This window comes from Oryx dammah, unplaced genomic scaffold (genome assembly GCF_014754425.2).
Source record: "Oryx dammah isolate SB20612 unplaced genomic scaffold, SCBI_Odam_1.1 HiC_scaffold_19, whole genome shotgun sequence".
Classification (NCBI taxonomy): domain Eukaryota; kingdom Metazoa; phylum Chordata; class Mammalia; order Artiodactyla; family Bovidae; genus Oryx; species Oryx dammah.
The window spans coordinates 80,537,255-80,558,130 of record NW_024070203.1 but is presented as its reverse complement, the minus strand read 5'-3'; positions in this window follow the sequence as shown (position 1 = coordinate 80,558,130).

Genomic DNA, 20,876 nt, shown 5'->3' with positions numbered 1-20,876 from the left:
AGACTCTTGAGAGTCCCTTGGACTGCAAGGAGATCCAACCAGTCCATCCTAAAGGAGATCAGTCCTGGGTGTTCATTGGAAGGACTGATGCTAAAGTTGAAACTCCAATACTTTGGCTGCCTGATGTGAAGAGCTGACTCATTTGAAAAGACCTGATGCTGGGAAAGATTAAAGGCGGGAGGGGAAGGGGACAAGAGAGGATGAGATGGTTGGATGGCATCACCAACTCAACGGACATGAGTTTGGGTAAACTCCGGGAGTTGGTGACGGACAGGGAGGCCTGGCATGCTGTGGTCCATGGGGTCACAAAGAGTCAGACATGATAGCGACTGAACTGAATTGATACATTTTATGTAATGAAGTCCACTGAATTTTTGAATGGTTTCCCAACAGATGATAGAATTCCCATTTCTTCCACAGAGGTATTTATGACAGTCTGCAGAACAGAGCCTCACCTTGTGGAACCTCGTGGCCCGCTTCTGTGGCCTGCAGAGGCCAGGTCTCTGTGATGGGGACATTGCTTCAGTGGCTGGGTTCAGGAAGAGCCAGAGAAGCGAAATTTAGAGTTAAGCTTGCTACCTTGCTGGGCCTCACCATTAAGTGCTTAAGCGTATAGTGTTCATTACAGGGACGCCTAAGCCCTTCAAATGGATTTTGTATCTGGAGGGCATTTTTCTTTGAGGGGGATGTTATGACCCATGCAGTCTTTGCTTCAGAGATGTCTTCAGTCTATTGAATTATGTCTTCAGTTTCCATATCTACTTCAAGGAGGCATATAGAAACTATTGTGGAAGACTGAGAACTAGAGTTGAGAAAGAATTGACCATTCATAGAGATTGGATTCATAATCTTTCTGGTTGTGCATCCCGTGTTCCCTAGTTAATGTGAAAAATCAAGTTGGGGATGTGTTTTGCTGAAATGTATTTCTATGTCTCTTATTGTGCTTCTCTCCCTCTCTTTGTCTCTGTTTTTGTCTTTTAATTTTCTGTCTTTCTAGACATTTGCTCTGTCTGTGTGTCTTATTTAGCATCAAAATCAAATTGCAGTACATGTTTTGTTAATGATATTTATTACAAACCACTTGTACTTTTTTGTTCTTAACCTAGAAATAAAATAAATACATTATATATCTTTCTTAAAACATGCCAAATTATGAGGAAGTTTTTCTTATATAACTTACATCAGTTGATTATTTTTATATGGGTACTGGCCCTCAGTATTAAAAAATTTCCTCTCCACCGGGTGAGACCCCAGATGTGATGCCTTTAAGGGCCTGCTTCCTCTTTCTGATCCTCTCTTATTTAAGTAATTTGGAAAGAGAACTGAAATTATCTGCTCATAATCCCTTACAGGACTTCCTTCCCTCCGTTCAGGCCAGGATGCCAGCTAGCATGGAAGCCCCTGTGTCATTCAGTCTTGGCCTTGGTGGTCTTTCCTGCAAACAAGAATGCTCCTCAACCTCCTCGCAAGTCAGTTCATGTATGGGACAACATCTCACTACCCCTACCTGTCCCCACTTCCACCTGGGAAAAGATAAAGTGTGAGATATGAAACTGCCCGATTTTCTAACTTTTCTCCTTTGAGAACACCATCAACCCCAAATCCTGGGTTCTGTTGTACAGCCATAACAGTAAGGTCATAATATTTAAACCGTACATGCCACCCCAAGAGTATTTCTTTCTTTCACTTCCCAGACTTGCTCACAGTTATGTGTGTCTGGGCAACTGAATTCCAGCAAATAGGGAGTGAGGGAATCGGAAGCAGGCCACTTCCGGCTGGATCTAACCATCTGTGTTTGCTCCTTCATTCTTCCCGCTTCTGCCCAGACAGAACAGCAGTGCCCAGGGTGACCTGGGAGTGTCACTTGGGAGATGACAGAGCAGTTATCCACGCACTGAATCAGTGCGTGGAGCAGACCTTCCTCTTCCAAATCTAGAATGACCCAGTGTTCAGGAACAGTTTTAACCTAACATGCTGACACTTTATTAGGAGGCTTAGTGGTGAGAACTCTAGGTGAGCATTCCAAAGCATCGCTTGTGTGTGTGTGCACACTGCCTGGGAAAACCAACCCTCTCCTGACATACCGGGGTCTGTCAGTTAGCTTTATGCTGTTCAACAGACCACTGCAGTATGTAATGACTTAAGACGATAACATTTGAATTAATGAATAATGAATGATACTATTAGCTTATGATGTTGGGCAGTCTGTTTTTGCTTGGGCAACTCAGCAGGCAGCTTGCTTGGGGCTGAAAGGTCTAGGATGGCCTCATGGCCAGGATTGTTAAATTTGATCATCTCTAATCCCACTCAATACTCTAATTTTATCTTTCTTTCCCAGCAGAGGAGTCAGGTCCGAAGTGCATGTTATGGGAACTAAAAGCATAGTTTGTGTGTTGTTGACTGTGGTGCAGGGGCACCCCGTGCCCAGCCCAATGCTGAGCAAGACTCAGAGCAAACAAAGCAGATGCCAGAGCCAACGGCAGAGTCAGGGCAGCGCTGTGCCAGCCCAGCTGTGGCTACTTCCATCTCCTTTCAAGTTCACCTCGGGCGAGTGGGAGGTGGGAGCCCATTTTTATTTCTGTTCTGCTTCCTGCCGATCGTGACTCTCCCGTTCGTGCCCTGTGCAAGTTGAATCTCACCTCCGCTGTCCTCCTCAGGGCCAGCTTCTCCTTTTTTTATAGTTGTTTTCTTTTGTGGGGGTGATGGATCGATGCAGCAACATTTTCCAAACACAAATAAACCAGAGTGGAAGGTGCCCTTGAAAGCGTCAGTGCTTGGAGGGAAGTCCTGGACCTCTGCAGAGCTGTCAGCCTCCTGGGGGTCTGGTTTGTTGGTTAGGGAGGGACAGGTGGCATTGGATTTCTTAAATCCTCTACTTGAAGATGGCAGCAATCAAAAACCTTGAAACCTGCTTGAAATCACCCTCTTTTAATGCCTGGAAAAAAACCCTGTGTCCTCAGGGGGTGGGGTCAGAATTGTAAGTTTTGTCTTCCACCCAAACACACAGTGGTAATGCCGAGAGATCCTGGGGCTTCCACGTCCCCCCACACCTTCCCTCCTCCAGGGACCTGTTCCAGGGGGTTCAGCGGGAAGAGTGCCCCGTGTGCAGCCCCTTTCCCTCTAGCTTTTACGTGTTTTCTTCCAAATAGGAAATTGGGTTAAATTCAGGCAGAGAAAATCCGTGAAGGGAAAAGGAGCTACAGGAGAGCACCTCCCTGCCTAAGGAGGGGAGAGGAGTTACTGCGGATGGAGTGGAGGAGCGGGTGGACAGTGGGCGTCAGAGCCTCTGGGCTCTTCGGGTCTCACAACAGTGACTCCCCTCATTCTTCCACTGTTCCTCCTCAGTTCAGTTCAGTCGCTCAGTCGTGTCTGACTTTTTGTGACCCCATGGACGACAGCACGCCAGGCGTCCCTGTCTATCACCACCTCCTGGAGCTTGCTCAGACTCATGTCCATTGAGTTGGTGATGCCAACCAACCATCTCATCCTCTGTTGTTCCCTTCTCCTCCCACCTTCAATCTTTCCCAGTAACAGGGTCTTTTCCAAGGAGTTAGTTCTTCGCATTAGATGCCCAAAGTATCGGAGTTTCAGCTTCAGCACCAGTCCTTCCAAAGAATATTCACAACTGATTTCTGCTCCAGGAGGAAGCAGAAATTATTGGGAGCCATCCCAATAATTGCCACCCTGAGGGCCTGCTGGGCTGGTGGCAGCAGAGAAGCTCAGGAGGGTCCAGCTCAGGGCTCAGAGAACACTTGACTGCAGCAGCAGAGCTCAGAGGTGCACAACCAGGGGCTCCAGACCAGGAATTAATTCTCTGAAAAGAGCAGTGAAGATGCAGTGGTGACGGTGGCCCTGGGGGAAAAGGAGGATGAGAAAGAAGCAAAGGGGGAAGAAAGGAGAAGGATTAAAACGGATCGTCCCAGCCTTGTCCTGCAAATGGGAGACTTTTTATTCCACTGTTGCTTCTTCTAGCAATTACAGTTGAGAATCAGGAAGAAAACACCAACCAGCAATGGGCAGCCCTTTCCTATGCTATGAAATTGTTAGCATCATTCCTGCCCTGGAGGAGATCTTCAATAAGGGCCAGTTTCTTTGAGAATAAAAAATTAAACAGAGTTATCAGATTTCCAGTTAAGCTCAGCATTTTCAACTCTGGTCAACTGTTTAATGACTGTGTTGGGTCAATAAAAAATAGAGCCTATTGAAAGAGAGATTCTAATTATGAGCAACAATGACCATTAGTGATAGCAATTGGAGATCGGTGAGTAGGTGTTAAGAGATCAACAAAGAGCTTGGATGCAGAGTAAAAAAGAGAGGAAGTTGGTGAATGTGGGTAAATATGAATTATTGAGAAAAGGAAAGGGAGATGATACACAACGCAGTCGAGTTTGCCAGGGATATTTTGTGAAGCTCTCGGCAAAGAAAGGAAAGAAGTGACACGATCCCTTTTTAGCATAAAATTGATACCATGGAAGGGCTAGGAGAGAAAAAAATGACTGAGAGGCTGATCGGAGAAGGCAGGGAACCTTGTGCAAGAGTTTAATAAGAGAGCCATTAAATGAGACTTCTTAGAGGCATTTCATCCAACTACTGCTTACGATGTTTTCTGGTCCATTCTGGCCGTGATGAAAGTTTAGAAGTAACTAGTGTAACTAATAAATCCTCAGTCTTATTAGTTTGTGTCCTGCATGTAAGAGTGCACTTTCTTTTAACATCCCAATTAATTTACTCCAGTACCCATTGGCCTAATTGCAGGAAATTAGTTTCTCTCAAAAGTTCCCCAGCTAATTCTAAGATAACTTCCTTACTGCATAATTAAAAGGGCTCAACTGAATTACTGCTCTGAGAACAAAGGGATAGACTGCTTCAAAGGCAAGTTCTGGGTTGCATCCAGAAAGCAGAGACTCTTTTGTTACTTTCAGAAGGAAGTTATTTTTTTCAACTTTCAAGCAAGCACAGTTGATCTCTGCTGGTACCTGAAGTGCCTGCTGGGTACCAGACACTTTTTTCGGCATGACCTTAGATGAGATACAGGTTTAACTGCATAGCCAAGTCCCCAGGTAACAGGGGCATAAGGATCATAGCAGTTTGTTTCTCTCTCTGGAAGTGTGGCTGGCTTGTTGGCTCTGCTCTGCAGAGTCATTTGAGGGGTCAAGTGTTGTTAACTTTGCTGCTCTGCTGTCCTCAGGGTGTTGTATTCCAAGGTGGCTCCCCATCCTATCATATGCAAGCCCCAGAAAAGGAGAAAGGGGAGAAGAGGGCAGGTGAAGAACTCACACACAACTTTTTTTTTCAAATTCCAGAACTTAGGCACATGATCATATCTAGCTGCAAGGGAAGTTGAAAATACAGATTTTACTCTGAGTCAGCTCAGTACCACATCAGTTCAGTCACTCAGTCATGTCTAGCTCTTTGCAACCCCATGGACTGCAGTACGCTAGGCCTCCCTGTCCATTACCAACTCCTGGAGTTTACTCAAACTCATGTCCATTGAGTTGGTGATGCCATCTAACCATTTCATCCTCTGTTGTCCCTTTCTCCTCCCACCTTCAATCTTTCCCAGCATCAGGGTCTTTTCCAATGAGTCAGCTCTTCACATCAGGTGGCCAAAGTATTGGAGTTTCAGCTTTAGTGTCAGTCCTTCCAATGAGTATTCAGGACTGATTTCCTTTAGGATGGACTGGTCCAAGGGACTCTCAAGAGCCTTCTCCAACACTACAGTTCAAAAGTATTGATTCTTCAGTGCTCAACTTTCTTTATAGTCCACCTCTCACATCCATACATGACTACTGGGAAAACCATAGCTTTGGCTAAATGGACATTTGTTGGTAAAGTAATGTCTCTGCTTTTTAATATGCTGTCTAGGTTGGTCATAGCTTTCTTCCAAGGAACAAGCGTCTTTTAATTTCACGGCTGCAGTCACCATCTGCAATGATTTTGGAGCCCAGAGAAATAAAGTCTCTCACTGTTTCCACTGTTGCCCCATCTATTTCCCATGAAGTGCTGGGACCAGATGCCATGATCTTAGTTTTCTGAATGTTAAGTTTTAAGCCAACTTTTTCACTCTCCTCTTTCACTTTCATCAAGAGGCTCTTTAGTTCTTCTTTGCTTTCTGCCATAAAGGTGGTGTCATCTGTGTATCTGAGGTTATTGATGTTTCTCTCGGCAATCTTCACTCCAGCTTGTGCTTCATCCAGCCTGGCATTTTGCATGATGTACTTTGCATATAAGTTAAATAAGCAGGGTGACAGTATACAGCCTTGACATACTCCTTCCCTGATTTGGAACCAGTTTATTGTTCCATGTCCAGTTCTAACTGCTGCTTCTTGACCTGCATACAGATTTCTCAGGAGGCAGGTCAGGTGGTCTGGTATTCCCATCTCTTTCAGAATTTTCCACAGTTTATTGTGATCCACACAGTCAAAGGCTTTGGTGCCAGGGTCCAGCCCCGGTGGATCCAGGGTGATTCAAAGGTGGGGACGGAGTCAGCGTCCTTGGAAAAATACATATTTAATTACAGATATATAGAGAGATTAGAAACGGAGAGTGTAGTAGGAAGGTTAGTGGAGAAAAAAAGGCTGAATAACTTGGTCTACGTGGAATAGCATCCATGCTCCAGATGGGAATTCAGCCAGAAAAACAGAGAGCAAGAAAGAAACGACATGGGGGAATCAGTCTTTCTGGAAACTGATCCGATTTCTTTATTTTTGGGTTTGCTTATATACCTTTTGTTACATATAGGGATGAATACAGAGTCACGTGGGGGTCAGCGGTCCTGACCTTTATCAAAATCAGGTGCTTCACATAATTCATCTTCTGGCCTGCTGACATTTTATGATCCTTTCTTTCTGATAACCAAAAAACTTATTTCTTCCAAGTGTGTTTTTTCTTAAACCAGGCACCACCCTCCAAATAAAGTTGCATTCCTATAGGGTGAGGGTGTAGTGAGTTACAATCAAGAAAGGAATTTATTTAACCCAAGGTTAACATGATTAATCTTAAAGGTTAATACTTATTTCTCCTATATGTTAGTTATATTCATTATAAGGGCAGGGAATATGGAGATTTAGCAGCAAACATCAACCCAACAAATGAAAATCCTTTCACCAATGTTCCCCTTAAGATCTATTTAGTCTTAAGATAGTGATAAAGTTACATTTTTACATAGCAAGGACACAGTGATTTATAACAAAGCACAGTGATCTATTACAAAAGAGAAAATCCATTAACTCAAAAAGTCTAGTATTGCTAACATCAAAAAGTACTATATTTCCTTTTCTATATTCCAAATACATTGATTAATATATTCCCAGGTGCCTAAGGATATGGAGGCCTGGCGGCAATCACTGACTCAACAAGAAGAAAAAGCCCTATGCTAATTAAGACTTTCAAAATACTCCAAAACTCTCTGTGCTGTTTATGGTTAAGAGGTAGTAAACAATCATGTGCTAGTGGCAGGAGTATGGATAATCCTGTCACACAAGCTAGTCTGTCAGCAGAGAGGTTTGACCTGAGACATCCTTGTCCCACCCAGGGTAGGGAATTAGCAGCAATTATTGACACAACAAATGAAAAACCTTTCACCAATATAATTCCTAACCAACCCACTATACTAATAATTTCCAACTCCCCAAAAGAATTTGCCTTTAGTAAGTCTAAAACCTCTCGTGCCTCTCAGGTTGGGAGGCTGTAAACAATCACATGTGGCCTGACGAACCTATACAGGCGGGCTAGATAACCTTCAGAGGAGTCTGAAACACTCTTGTCACACCCAAGAATTTTTACTGCCTTGGAGCTTCACGTTTACTCCTTCTCCAAGAAAAACGGTTATGGGGGAGAGCATAAAACAGACTCTGGTTTTGGGGTAGATGCTTGGGAACAGGGGATTTCCTGAGGCTTGATCACGCCTTTGCATATGCCAAGCCTCCTTCCTCATGACCTTTGCCATGGGTGGAGTTCTTCACACTGGCCCCCGGCACTTTGGCATAGTCAATAAAGCAGAAGTAGATGTTTTTCTGAAACTCTCTTGCTTTTTCAATGACCCAGCAGATGTTGGCAAGTTGAACTCTGGTTCCTCTGTCTTTTCTAAATCCAGCTTGAACATTGGAAGTTCACAGTTCATGTACTGTTGAAGCCTAGCTTAGAGAATTTTGAACATTGCTTTGCTAGAGTGTGAGATGAGTGCAATTGTGCGGTAGTTTGAATATTCTTTGGCATTGCCTTTCTTTGGGATTGGATTGAAAACTAACCTTTTCCAGTCCTGTGGCCACTGCTGAGTTTTCCAAATTTGCTGGCATATTGAGTACAGCACTTTCACAGCATCATCTGTTAGGATTTGAAATAGCTCAACTGGAATTCCATCACGTCCGCTAGCTTTGTTTGTAACGATGCTTCCTAAAGTCCACTTGACTTTGCATTCCTGGATATCTGGCTCTAGGAGAATGATCACAGCATCATGAATGACCACATGCCCAGCTGTAAATGTGATTTCAGTGGAAGAAAGACAATATATATAATGAGTGAAAAGCAATAGATGCTGCCAGAGGTACCCAACATACATTTTTATCATTTAGTATTTACAGCAACTCTCAAAGATATAATATCCTTGGGAAATTTAAGCTTAAGGAGGCATCTTCCTCCTTGGTCAAACTTACCAGGAAGTGAGAAGGCAAGGAAGCCTAAGGACTATGGAGAGAAGGAGAGGGAAAGGGTAGGGCTGAATTTAAGAGCAAGCAGGTCAATGACATGCATGTCATCTAGAAGTCTCATAGTTTTGACATGGGAAGTAATCTCATAGCTCAACAAAATGAAAATAGCTATATGACTGGTATGTGCCTGAGAGATATGTGCTTAAGTAAAACAGCTTAAGAAGAAAGAATTAGGATAGTTCTGAGTTTGAGTTTATAGTATAAGGTTGAAAGGAAAATAGTTTGTCAATTGTGCTTTCTGAAAACCCTTGTCTCACTCACCCAGTGAAGAGATGGAGAAAGTTTTGTGAATATTTGATAGGACATCAGATTGAGAGTAGATATAAAACAACACCACATCCAACTTCCCTATTGTTCCCACCCAAATGTGAAATGATACTGGCATATCACAGAAAGAAAGCTGCTCCTATATGCCATCCAACATTGGCTAGAATCGCTTTCAAATTCCCAAATGTCACCTATTCCCTCTTACCCTCTGGCCTCCGGATATGCTATTCTTTCTCAAATTCCACCGCCCCATCTGTCTTCCGGTCCATCCCAGTCCTCTAAGCCTTTCTCATTTTCCTTTGTTCAGGTATTGCCTTCTCATCCATTGTCTTAGCTCAAGGCCACTTTCTCAAGAGACCTTCCGCTAAACCCCAGGTTAGACCTGCCTTCTCTGTATGGTACTGCTACACTACTACTGCTAGTAACGAAATCAAATGATTAGTTAACCCTTATTGAACACTTATCACCTGCCAGGTCCTGGGCTAAGTGCTTTCTATGCATAATCTCACTTAGACAGCTCAGTAAGGGGTGTACTGTTATTTTCCATATTTTAGGGATGAGAAAACTGAAGATCACAGAGGCGAAGAGTGTTGGTTTCCTATGGCTGCCGTAACGGATTACCACAGACTTGGTGACTTGGAACAACAGAAATTTATTCTCTTTTAGTTCTGGAGGCCAGGAGTCCAAAATCAAAGCATGGGCAGGCTGTGCTCCCCTCCGAAGGCTCCAGGGGGGAGAATACCTTCTTAACTCATCGAGCTTCTGGAGGTTGCATGTGTACGATGGGAGGAATGGCCATGATTCGAGGAGGAAGTGATGAGCTCTAGCTGGGTTGGTCCTAGAGGTGGCCGATGACTTGGGGCTGGAGGGTTAGTGGAAGAAGGAAGGAGGGGAGAGGCCATCCAGAGGAGAAGGAAATGGCATGGGCAAGCCGTGGGGGCTGGGCTCACGTCACCACATTTCTTCTTCCAAATGCTTCTTGCCTGGACTCCATAATAGTCCTTGAAGAATTGAGGTAAAATTCACATAACCCAAAATGTTCATAAAACATAAAATCGTTCATTTCAAAGTGGCATTTAGTGCATTCTCAATGTGGTGCAGTCATCACCTCTATCTAGTTTCGAAACATTTTTGCCACCCCAGAGAAAAACTCCGTGCCCATCCGGCAGGCACTCCCCATCCGCCTTCTCCCAGCCCCTGGCCACCATGACTCTGCTTTCTGTCTCCATGGAGTCTCCTATTCTAGGTATTTTACGTACATGGAATCCTGTGACACCTGACCTTTTGTATCCGAGCACCCTTAGATCTTTTTAACACGGCTTCCACCGTCCCTCTTTGTCTTTTCCAATCTGTCCTTCCTAAGTAGTCATGATGCTCTTTCTAACTGATGGAGCTGAGCCTGCCATTCCCTTTCTTTGAACTCTTCAAATGCTTCCAAACGCCCTTGAGATGAACTGTGTATCATGCCTGCCTGCTTCTCCAACCTCAGCCTTCAGGCTCCTTGGTCCCCACGCATCACTCCCACTGCCCATGGAGTCCAGACCCAGCTCCTTTCCATTCTTTGCTCACCTCTGGGCCTCGCTGTAGTTGTGGCTCTTCCCTGGGCACTGTCTCCTCATTCACCATCCCCGATCATGTATTAGATGTGACTCCCCCGCTAGAAAGCTCCAGACTGGGTTAGTGCCCTCATTCTGAACCCCTCCTTTCTGCTTTCCTGCTAGCCCTATAGCAGCTGTCCCTCTTCATTGCACCTTCTGGTTTAAATACCTGGTCTCCCCAGGGAATATTGGCCTTCTGGAGGCAGATGCTGTGTGGGTCTTGCTCATGCCTTAGCACATGGCAGCAGCTGGTAATGTTTCTTTAATGAAGGGAGGTAGGAAAGAGATATTTTAAAGGGATATCAGAGAAGTTTTTAAAATGAGAGCTCAGATAATTGAGATGTAGTGTTATGACCACACTGAGGAAAGCCTTGAATGCTAGAACTTTAGAGTTCATCTTGTAGGTCAAGGGTTAACAAATTCTAAACCTGCTGGAGGCCAGCAGGAACCACAGTGGGTGGAGGGCCGGGAAGGGTACAGAGGCGCTGGTGGGGGTGTGGTGAGCAGCAGAGAGCAGATGCCAGGGCCCAGGCAGCTGTTCTCAGCACCAGCTGATTATTGCCAGGTGGGAACGTGGGCCCAGAGTTGCCAAGCGTTCTGAGTTTTTAAGAGAAGCCAGAAATCTGAGTGTGTGTGTGTGTGTGTGTGTGTGTGTGTGTGTACACGCACATGGAGACACACACAAGAAATCTCTATTTAAAAATGTATCTGAATCAAGTTTTTGAAAAACACAGCTTGAGCCAAACAAAAGCCATCTGGGGCTGGATCCAGCTCAGAGGCTTCTAGTTTTCAGCCTCTGCTAGAGGCCTGAAAGACGCTTGAGCTGGGAAGGAACAGATTGAAAGTGGCATTGTGGGGTGATAACCAATGGGTGATACACTACATTGAGATAGAGGGATTGCCTTGAGGCAAGACCAGCTAGAAGGCTGGCATACCAATTATGGTTCATTCAGTATACCCTCGGCACCAGGTATATGCCATCCTCTGTGATAAGGGTGTTCTGGAAAAGAACTAAGATGGCAGCTGCAGGAATAAAACCAAGACCTTTTCTCTTGCTCCTGAGTTTCATTTTTCACTTCAAGGCTGATGTCTTGCTTTCCTAGCTCAGAGACCTTGTCTTGGTGACTCACTCAGGAGCTCAACTCCTCTAAGACTGGTTCCCTGGCTTAGATATTTTTTAGAGATTTATTGAGATATTGTTGAGATACAAAGTTGCATATGTTTAAGGAGTATAAAGTCATAATTTGATATATTTGCAAAATGATTACCCTGTATTGTTAGTTATTGCTTCTATCATTTCACATAATTATCATTTATTTTTTGTGGTGAGAACAGTTAACATTTACTGTCTTAGCTACTTCCATGTATATAATACAGAATTATTAACTCTAATCATCATACTTGTCTTATAATTGCAAATTTTTGACCAACATCTTTCCCTTTCCTTTACCCCTTAGTCCCTGGTAAGCACCACTCTACTTTATAGTTCTATGAGTTTGGCTTTTTTAGATTTTACATATAAGTGACATCATACAATGTCCATCCTTCTCTGGTTTATTTCACCTATAAGTATAGTGGCGGGATTTCCTTCTTTCTCATGACTGGAATGATATTCCGTTGTACATATCTCCAACCTGGAAGCTCCCATCTACAGCCAGGAGAAATGTCTATACTCAGGTGCCTTCCTAAAATTATGAGGGGGAGAAAGACCTCTTGAGAGGGAATAAATTGCCCTAACATGGAGTTTAAGCTTTGAATATTCTTAATGGGCTACTTTATATATTTTTGTCTCTCTGCCATCAAATCAACAGTACTTGAGGAACAAAGCAATTATTATAATAAAATAAAATCTTAAAAAAATATCTGACTCATAGTGTGTATATTTCCATTCCTGTCTTTCCAACACACACTATACAGCAGGCTATTGTGCAGAAAATAAAGAGATGAGATCCTAAGAATGAAGACTATACCATCCCATACAGTACTTTGTATTTGGGTGTTGGGAACAAGGGAGAAGAAAGAATCCAAGGTGGGCCAAGTCTAAATGATCAGACTGGAGAATGTAAACCATTAATAACATAAAAAGGAAAGTAGGGTGTTGTGGGATAAGGCTGGTTGGTCACAGTCTGAGTGCAGTTACCTGTATCCTGGAGGTGATCATTGCCCCAACCTTGCCCTGGCCTGCCAAGCATCTTGGGGGCCTGTCCTGTCACATTTTTAGCAGAGGCCTGGTTGAAGGGAAGGAGAAGAGACAGTATAATCTGGCTGCACCTCCATGGCCTAACCACCTTCTTTAATGGACAAAAATTAACTCAAATAAATTTGCCTTTTTTCTAGTGGTAACTTCTGACACTAGCTGCAAAGGATCTTGGGAACTTTTCCTATTAATTTTGAATGCCTCTAGTATAATTGAGAGTTGATGATATATGTGTGAGATAATTTGAGAAAATAAACTCTGTGTATTTTTGATACTAGTGTTAGTTTAATCTTAAACTTTATTGTAGAATTAAATAAGCTCAGAATTGTAGAGCTTGAAGAAATCTTAGACTTAATTTAACTTCACCCAACACAAAAATCCGTAGTAATAATACTTTGTTTTATCAATAAGGCAAGCTTTTTGTGGAAAGGGACTGTGTCATTTATTTTTGAAATCCAAGTGACTTGCATAATAAGTGCTGGTTTTTGTAGCTGTTCAATATATTGATTAGTTGGTAAGAAGCAAGCCAACATATTTAAAAATAAGTCTAAGTAAGTACCCAAATCTAGATTTTTGTTCAGTTTTGCAGGCTAAACCACAGATTTTAGGTTAAGAGAAACATCTAAATCAATGACTATAATGGAAATTTTAAGACTATACAAAGGTTCACCTCCTGATTTTCCAGACTGACTTATCAGAGTTAGAAATTAAAACACTTTGTTCAGAAAAAGTTCAAGTGGTGTTAGACCTAAACCTTGACTAGTTAAAAAGTAGATCAAAAACTCTTCAAGACTTTGAAAAGACCTACCCCTTTTAAAAAAACAACCAGGTGGACTACAGAATCCTGACTTTAAAATATGCTTTTAATAATAATATTTTTAAGATTGAAAATAAAGATTTTATATCTGGGAATAAGAAAAAAAACAGATGATGAATTTTCTCTCCCAGAGATCAGGGATATCCCATCTAAAAAGACAAACCAAGAATGCTAGTTGGTCAGCATAATTACAGCAGCTGCGACTGGAGACTTTGTGACAGGAATATTCACAACAGGGAGTGAGCCCAAATAATAAAATTTAAAAACCTTCCCCAAAATGATGAGGGCCCAAATTGTTGCATCTCCATAGTAACAGGAAATGCAATATTTATACCTGTATTTATCCTTCTTTTCAACTGAAAAAAACGGATGGCATTTGCCATGGTAACACCCACATCATATATGCATGTATCGCTTCAGATATGGTTCTAAAAACAACAAACACATACCAAGACATGAGCGTCATGTGAAACCTCTACTCACTTTACAGTGTTTTGATGGAAAAATATGTCCCTCTGGACCTTGACATCTTTTTCTCAAGGACTGTTTTCCACTTTCAGTGACAGAAAAGCCAGGTGTCTCTCTGCTTCTTTCTCTGCTTCCGAAGCCACAGTGAGAATGATGCAGACGTGTCTTTCCAGGCGCAGGTGGCAGTGGGAGAAGGTTCAGGACGGAGTGTTGGGGACAGGATGGGTTGGAGGGGTCTGCGGCTCTGGCAGGAAAGGGGCAGATGGCGCTGTGACCACAGTGCCTGACCTGCGGTTTAGGCGAGTAAAGGAAATAGTCACCTGCGTCCCTCGAGTGACTTGAGAAGCCTGGGAAGGCCTCTTTTCCCCAGAAGACATCTTCCTTACATTTACCTTGAAGGCTGAAATTCAGGCAGCCATATTGTCCAGTCGCAGCAGCAACATGGAGCCTTGCAATGTGATTATCTAGGTGCTTTCAGCAGTAGTCCCAAAGTAGCGTGTACCACCTCGGCCGTATAAGTTGATGCATTCATTGGCTTGTCTGAGCCCAAGGAGAACTGGACTTAGGGCTGACACTCAAACACGGTAGAGGAGGAGGAAGGTTTTGGAGGTGGGGTACTGCTGGGTGGCTTCAGAATTTGGGGACTTCAGCAGAACTGGGCACAGGGTGGGGCTCAGTGTACCGACAGGGGAAAGGAGAATGAATAAATAACTGGAGAAAGATTGATCGTGTCAGCTGTGTGGCAGATACCAGGCTCCGAAAATAAACTGCAATTTTGTCTGTGGCTGCCCAGGTTTTCAGCTTTCTAATTTACCCTGCTGTTGGCCTGAGATAAAAGCCTGGGGTCTGGCTGAGAATCAAAGGTTCTGTGCTGTATTGTATGGCCTCCATCCGCATCCTCTCCGGAGCCCTTCTCGATAACATCTTTCTCAGCTTTGCATCTTTGGGATGACCAGTGTATCCACAGGAGAGAGCAAGCTTCCGTTGCTCACCGACATTTCCTGTCCTTATTTTATTTGGCGCTTCCCTTCTCCACTCTTCTTTTATTTCCTGTTCTATGGCCCTTATTTTTGGTAGCTCCTGACCCAGATAATGTTGAGGAAAAGTAAGAGTGCTCTGAGCTGGGAGTAGGGCTAGGCTGTTCTATTCTCAGCTTTGAGCCCCATTGAGCAGGAGGTACTTCTGGCTGCCTAGTCGCATTAGTCAGGCTAGGCTGTGCTGCGGTGATGAACACACTCCAAAATCTCAGTGGCTTAGCATGTAAAGGCTTATTTCTTGTACAAGAAAAGCCTGGAAGTTCCCTAGGGCATTTTCCTGCCTCACCTTGACTCAGAAATGCAAGCCGCTCAACATCTGGTTAATGCTTTTAGAAGCAGCAGATGGACTCAGAGGGTCACGCACTGGCTCTTCAGTATTTCTGTCCAGAAAGTGAGCTGTATCACACTCAGTTATGGCCCATTGAACAGATCTAGCCATTTGGTCTGCCCCCAGCCATTGGGCGTGTGGGAAACGTGGCTAAGCTCATGATATTCAACGAGCGGCCAGTGTTTCTGCTTGTGATGTACTTGTGATGTCTAAGAAGATACTCAACCTTCTCAGACTTGTGATTCCAACAATCAGGGTACTGAGGGTGAAGTTAAGGTAAAGTGATCAGTTGTTCAGTGATCCAGATGAAATCTGAAGATATCACACGACGCCGCATGAAGTAGGAAAAAAAAATAATACGCGCCACTTTTGTTAGAAATGGCCCTTCTGGTAACTGTCCTCACACAGGTCAGACAAGTTGAGGAGCCCCCTCCGTGGTACCGCACGTTGCATATTACTCTCTCAGTACAAGCTGGAAACAGCTCGTGGTGTGGAAACATTCATGGCTGGAGCTTCTTGACTGTTCCAAGTACCAATGCCCCAGTGCTGGGGATTTATCATTTAAAATTTTTTTAAATTTATTTTTGGCTGTGTTGGGTCTTTGTTACTCCGCGGGCTTTTCTCTAGTTCAGGTGCGTGGGCTTCTCATTGCGGCAGACCATGGGCTCTGGGCGGGTGGCCTTCAGTAGCTGTGCCGCCTGGGTTCAGTAGTTGCAGCTCCCAGGTTCTAGTGCACAGGTTCAATAATTGTGGTGCACAGGTTTAGTTCTTCCGCCGCATGTTCTTCCCAGATCACGGATCAAACCTGTGTCTCCTGCATTGGCAGGTGTTTTTTTGTTTTTCTTTTTAACCACGGAGCCACCAGGGAAGCCCAGTTTGTCACTTCTGTATCTAAACAGTTCCACTTGGGTTTCTGGCGCCACAAACCCCTGTCTGTAAACAATTTATTCTTTTACCAAAGACAACCTGGCATATCAGAGAAACTGTGTATCTGCTTTAGAGACGCGATTGTTCTAGGAAATGACTGACTTTATCCGAATTATAAAAACAAGCCTTTCAAATGCCAACAACTGCCAACCAGTGATATTGTGAAGATTAATCAAAAGAGGTGAAATGATAACAATAGAATGGTGAGTGTCTCAGTTCCGAGGAGTGGCATGAAGTGTCAGTTAGGAAGTTGACAAGATCTCGATGACTGAGTTTACCCTCCGCAGTGACAGAGACGAGGGCGAACTGGACCCTGGTCTTGCTGAGGGGAGAAGTGCCGTGTGATCCACTGAGTCTCACATCCAGGGGAAAGCTGCCTGGTTCTGCTGGAGCACTGACGTCTAGCAGAGCATTAAAGCAAGGATGGCTCTTCCAAGTGTGAGGCCTGTGCAGTTGCACAGCTTGCACACCCAGGAAGCTGGCCCTGGTAAGCAGAGGAGGTAAAGGTCATTGCTGACTCCATCTGCTGTGGATCCTGGAATTTGAGTCTAGTTTTTCCTGAGTGGGGCTCAATCGGTCACTGTAAGCGGGAGGGCATGTGACAGACCCTTCAGAGAGCTGAATTGCAGAGAGTAGACCCTGACCAGCACAGGTGAGCCCCCATACAGGACTTTTCCTCCCCTACCCTGAAACCTCGTCACTGGGGACAGAGGGGTAGTGGGAGTAAGATGGGGATGGGCAAGTGCGTGCCCTTTCCTCCTCCAGGCCCAGGTCTTGACTATCCACTCTGTTTTCACTTTGCATCCCAAATAATCCACTTGCACAGAAGCATCAGTGAGCGCCGAGACTCTTTGTAGCTTTCTAGAGGAAATCTAGGGGTACGCACCTTTGTCATCTGCAAAGAACTCAAAATCTCCAAGTATCTGTTTTGTCCCTGGTCCCTGTGTCGCCTCCCTCCTCTTTACTCTGCTGCTTTCCTTTCCTACCCTCAGCTCCCTTGGCTTCCTCCCCTTTCTACCTCCTCTTTATTTCAGGAACTCCAGACTCCTGACTTTTTAACCTATCATGCAGTTCAGCTCTGACGCAGCATCTAACTCCCAACGGAGCAGAGAGACAAAGAGCCCTTCAGCCAGTCTGACCTTCTCCACCGAAGGTGATTTAGTGACTATCTTGGTGACTCACCATGCCCCTTGGGGTCTCCTTCTTCACCTCAAGCGATAAATCGATGCTAATTCATTCACAGTCAATGAATACTACTTTCACTATACTTTCTCATGACACTTCTGTCCCAGATTTCACGTGGAAGGTCCCTACTACTATCCAGCATGGGGGATGGGGAAGGAGGAGAGCTGGGGCAGTGTGTTCTTCCTAAGTGAGATGGGTCTTCCCCCTGAGTTCTGGCGGAAGGGGGTTTGTCTTCCTGGGGTTCTGGGGGCAGATAGCGGTGCTGAGTCCCACTTCTGCATTGCTGCTACTCTCTGTTCAGGGACCACTTCATTCTCTGCCATGAGCCTGCTTTTATTTTGTCTTACTTATAGTCTTGGTCTAGACAAGTATCACCGCTAGAAAGAAATGGTAAACAATGTGAATATAGAGTTCTGCGTCCTTTGGTATTGTCACGAAAGAATGCTTTATAACTGGCTGGCTTTTGTCTCGACTAAGAGAAATGCTTTTCAACCAGACCAAGAGGTGAACTTGAAGGGAAAAGAACACAGGAAAGAAATATCAGTCATCTGAAGAAAGAGACAGATGCTGTCTGCTCTTCCCTCATGGGAAACATAACACCAGGATTAGTGTTGCTAGGTGTGGTCTAATGAAGTCAGTCGGCTCAAAGTTGGAAGGAACCCTGCTCCTCAGGAGAGCAGTATTCATGTGCTAATCTAGCATAGTAGTCAGTTTCTTTTTAGTGGAAGAAAAACTCCAATAAAAACACAAAAACTTAGCATCTTTCCTGACCAAACTTGGGAATATAGTGCAACCTGGACTGGATTTGCATTCCCTCTTCAGGAAGGGCGCCAGCCTCACCCTCCCCTGTGTAGGCCGGCATGTGATGCTCACAGAGGCTCTGTCTCTCCCTATTTCGATTGCAACCCTGACCCTCTCTCTCTCTCCTCCTGGTTAAATCAAGCTAGGAGCAAACCTGGGCCAATGCACAGATCTATAGAGAGGACTTTTATATGAGGTTAGGATTCTTACCCTCTTGGGGACTGGTCTCATTTATGGTAGTGCCACAGAATTTAGCTTAACACCTGGCATGCGGTGCCTGGCAATAAATACTTGTGGAGTAAGTGAAGAAACAGAAGAAAAATTGAATAGCTTCTTTCAAAGGAATTTTCATGTAAAGTGCGGGGCATCCATTCTGGAGCAATTTAGGAGACTAAGGATAGTAAGAAAAAAAAGTCACAGCAAAAACAAGACCTGGAGCTGACTATGGCTCAGATCATGAGCTCCTTATTGCAAAATTCAGACTTAAATTGATGAAAGTAGGGAAAACCACTAGGCCCTTCAGGTATGACCTAAATCAAATCCCTAATGATTATATAGTTCAGTTCAGTCACTCAGTCGTGTCCAACTCTTTGTGACCCCGTGGACTGCAGCACGCCAGGCCTTCCTGTCCATCACCAACTGGAGTTTACTCAAATTCATGTCCATTGAGTCGGTGATCCCATCTAACCATCTCATCCTCTGTCATCCCCTTCTTCTCTTGCCTTCAATCTTTCCCAGCATCAGGGCCTTTTCCAATGACTTGGCTCTTTGCATTAGGTGGCCAAAGAATTGGAGCTTCAGCTTCAACATGAGTTTTTCCAGTGAATTTTCAGGGTTGATTTCCTTTAGGACTGACTGGTTTGATGGGGGAGTAGTAAAAAAGCTGTAACTGCAAAAGGAGATGAAAGAAGAAAAGTCACAAAAGGACTAGTGAGATTGAAACCCAGGGGAAAAATTTCTGAGTATAAGAACTGTGCGAATGTGATGTCGTTGCCTATGATAGAGAGAGCAGGCTAGCTTCTTAAAGTTTTGCAAATTTGCCTGGGTGCAGTCAGACTTTGGGGAACAATGTCTGACTGGTAGGGGACAAGTACAAGATGATTCAATAAATCTTTTCCATTTCTAATATCTATGATTGTGTGAAACAAAAACACTAGTCATAGACCCCCTAAAAAGCAAGACATTTCAGTGCTGGCCTGATCACAAAGATAGAATTAATGTTCATATCTAGTTTTAATTTTCACAATCTGTCATTCACAGGAAGACAGTAGGAGGGATGTTCTGCAGTCTATTGGTTTCATACTGTTGCTTTCCAGCACTGGGCATTTCAGAAGGTGTCAGAAAACAACAGAACCAGTTAGTTAAAAACTCGAGGGCCATCTGACATTTCTGTTCTACCACATGGGGCTGAAACCATGTGTGGCATCCAAGAGACTTTGTTGCTGCTTCTGCCTTGTCACATTCCGGTAAATATCACCAGGATGAGTGGTGGCCCATCCAAGCTGGTTTCTGTGTTCTTTTGACAAGTCTGCATCATTCTTTGAGTATTTTGTTGCTTTCCATGCACGACAAAATATTATAGGTTCATTTTCTACTTTCTTTACCTTAGTTTTGGAATCAATTTTTCTATGGAAGTCTGTTTTTGCAGTGAAGAAGAGTACTTAAAACCAAGATTTGGGCACTTAGTGTGATTTTTGTTCTTGTGGTGTCCCTGGCCCAAGGCCTTCTCAGTGGATAGAAAGAAATATATGTGTGTATAGATATATACATAAATAATAGATATAGATGAATGTGTATACACATGTATGCATACAGGCTTGCCCCATGCAGGCTGCTTGATTTCTGACTCCTCAGCCAGCTTGCCCCCAGCGTGAACACTCTTCTTATCCTGCTTGATCTGCCCTATTTTTCATTGTACTAATTATTTCTTTGTTTCTATAGTTTATTACATCGTTTGACTCTTTAATGCTTTCAATGACTGTATTTTCATTTCCAAGGTTTCAAATAAACTTTTAAAATCTTATAGATCATTTTTTCCCCACTTTTATGTTTAGTTATAAATTTTTGTTCATTTTAAATGTCATCTTTATCTCATTTATCTCCCTGAGCATCCGAAGCATATTTACTTTATTTTTCGGTGAAATTCTTCTACAGAGTTAATTTCATTTGGAGTAAATTTATGTTTAGGTTTGTTGGCTAGCTTTTGTGATATTAGATTTCTTGTGTTTTAGAATTTTGGTTTGAAGATTTATTTTTTATTTATTTTCCTTAAAAAATTTTTTATTTTGTATTGGGATATAACTGATTAACGATGTTGTGATAGTTTTAGGAGAACAATGAGGGGACTCAGCCATTCACATATATGTATCCATTCTCCCCCAAACTCCCCATGCATCCAAGATGCCACATAACATTGAGCAGAGTTCCATGTACTATACAGCAGGTCCTTGGTTATTCATTTTAAATATAACAGAGTGTATATGTCCATCCCCAATTCCCTAACTATCCCTTCCCCCCATCCCTCCCACCAACAACCATAAGTT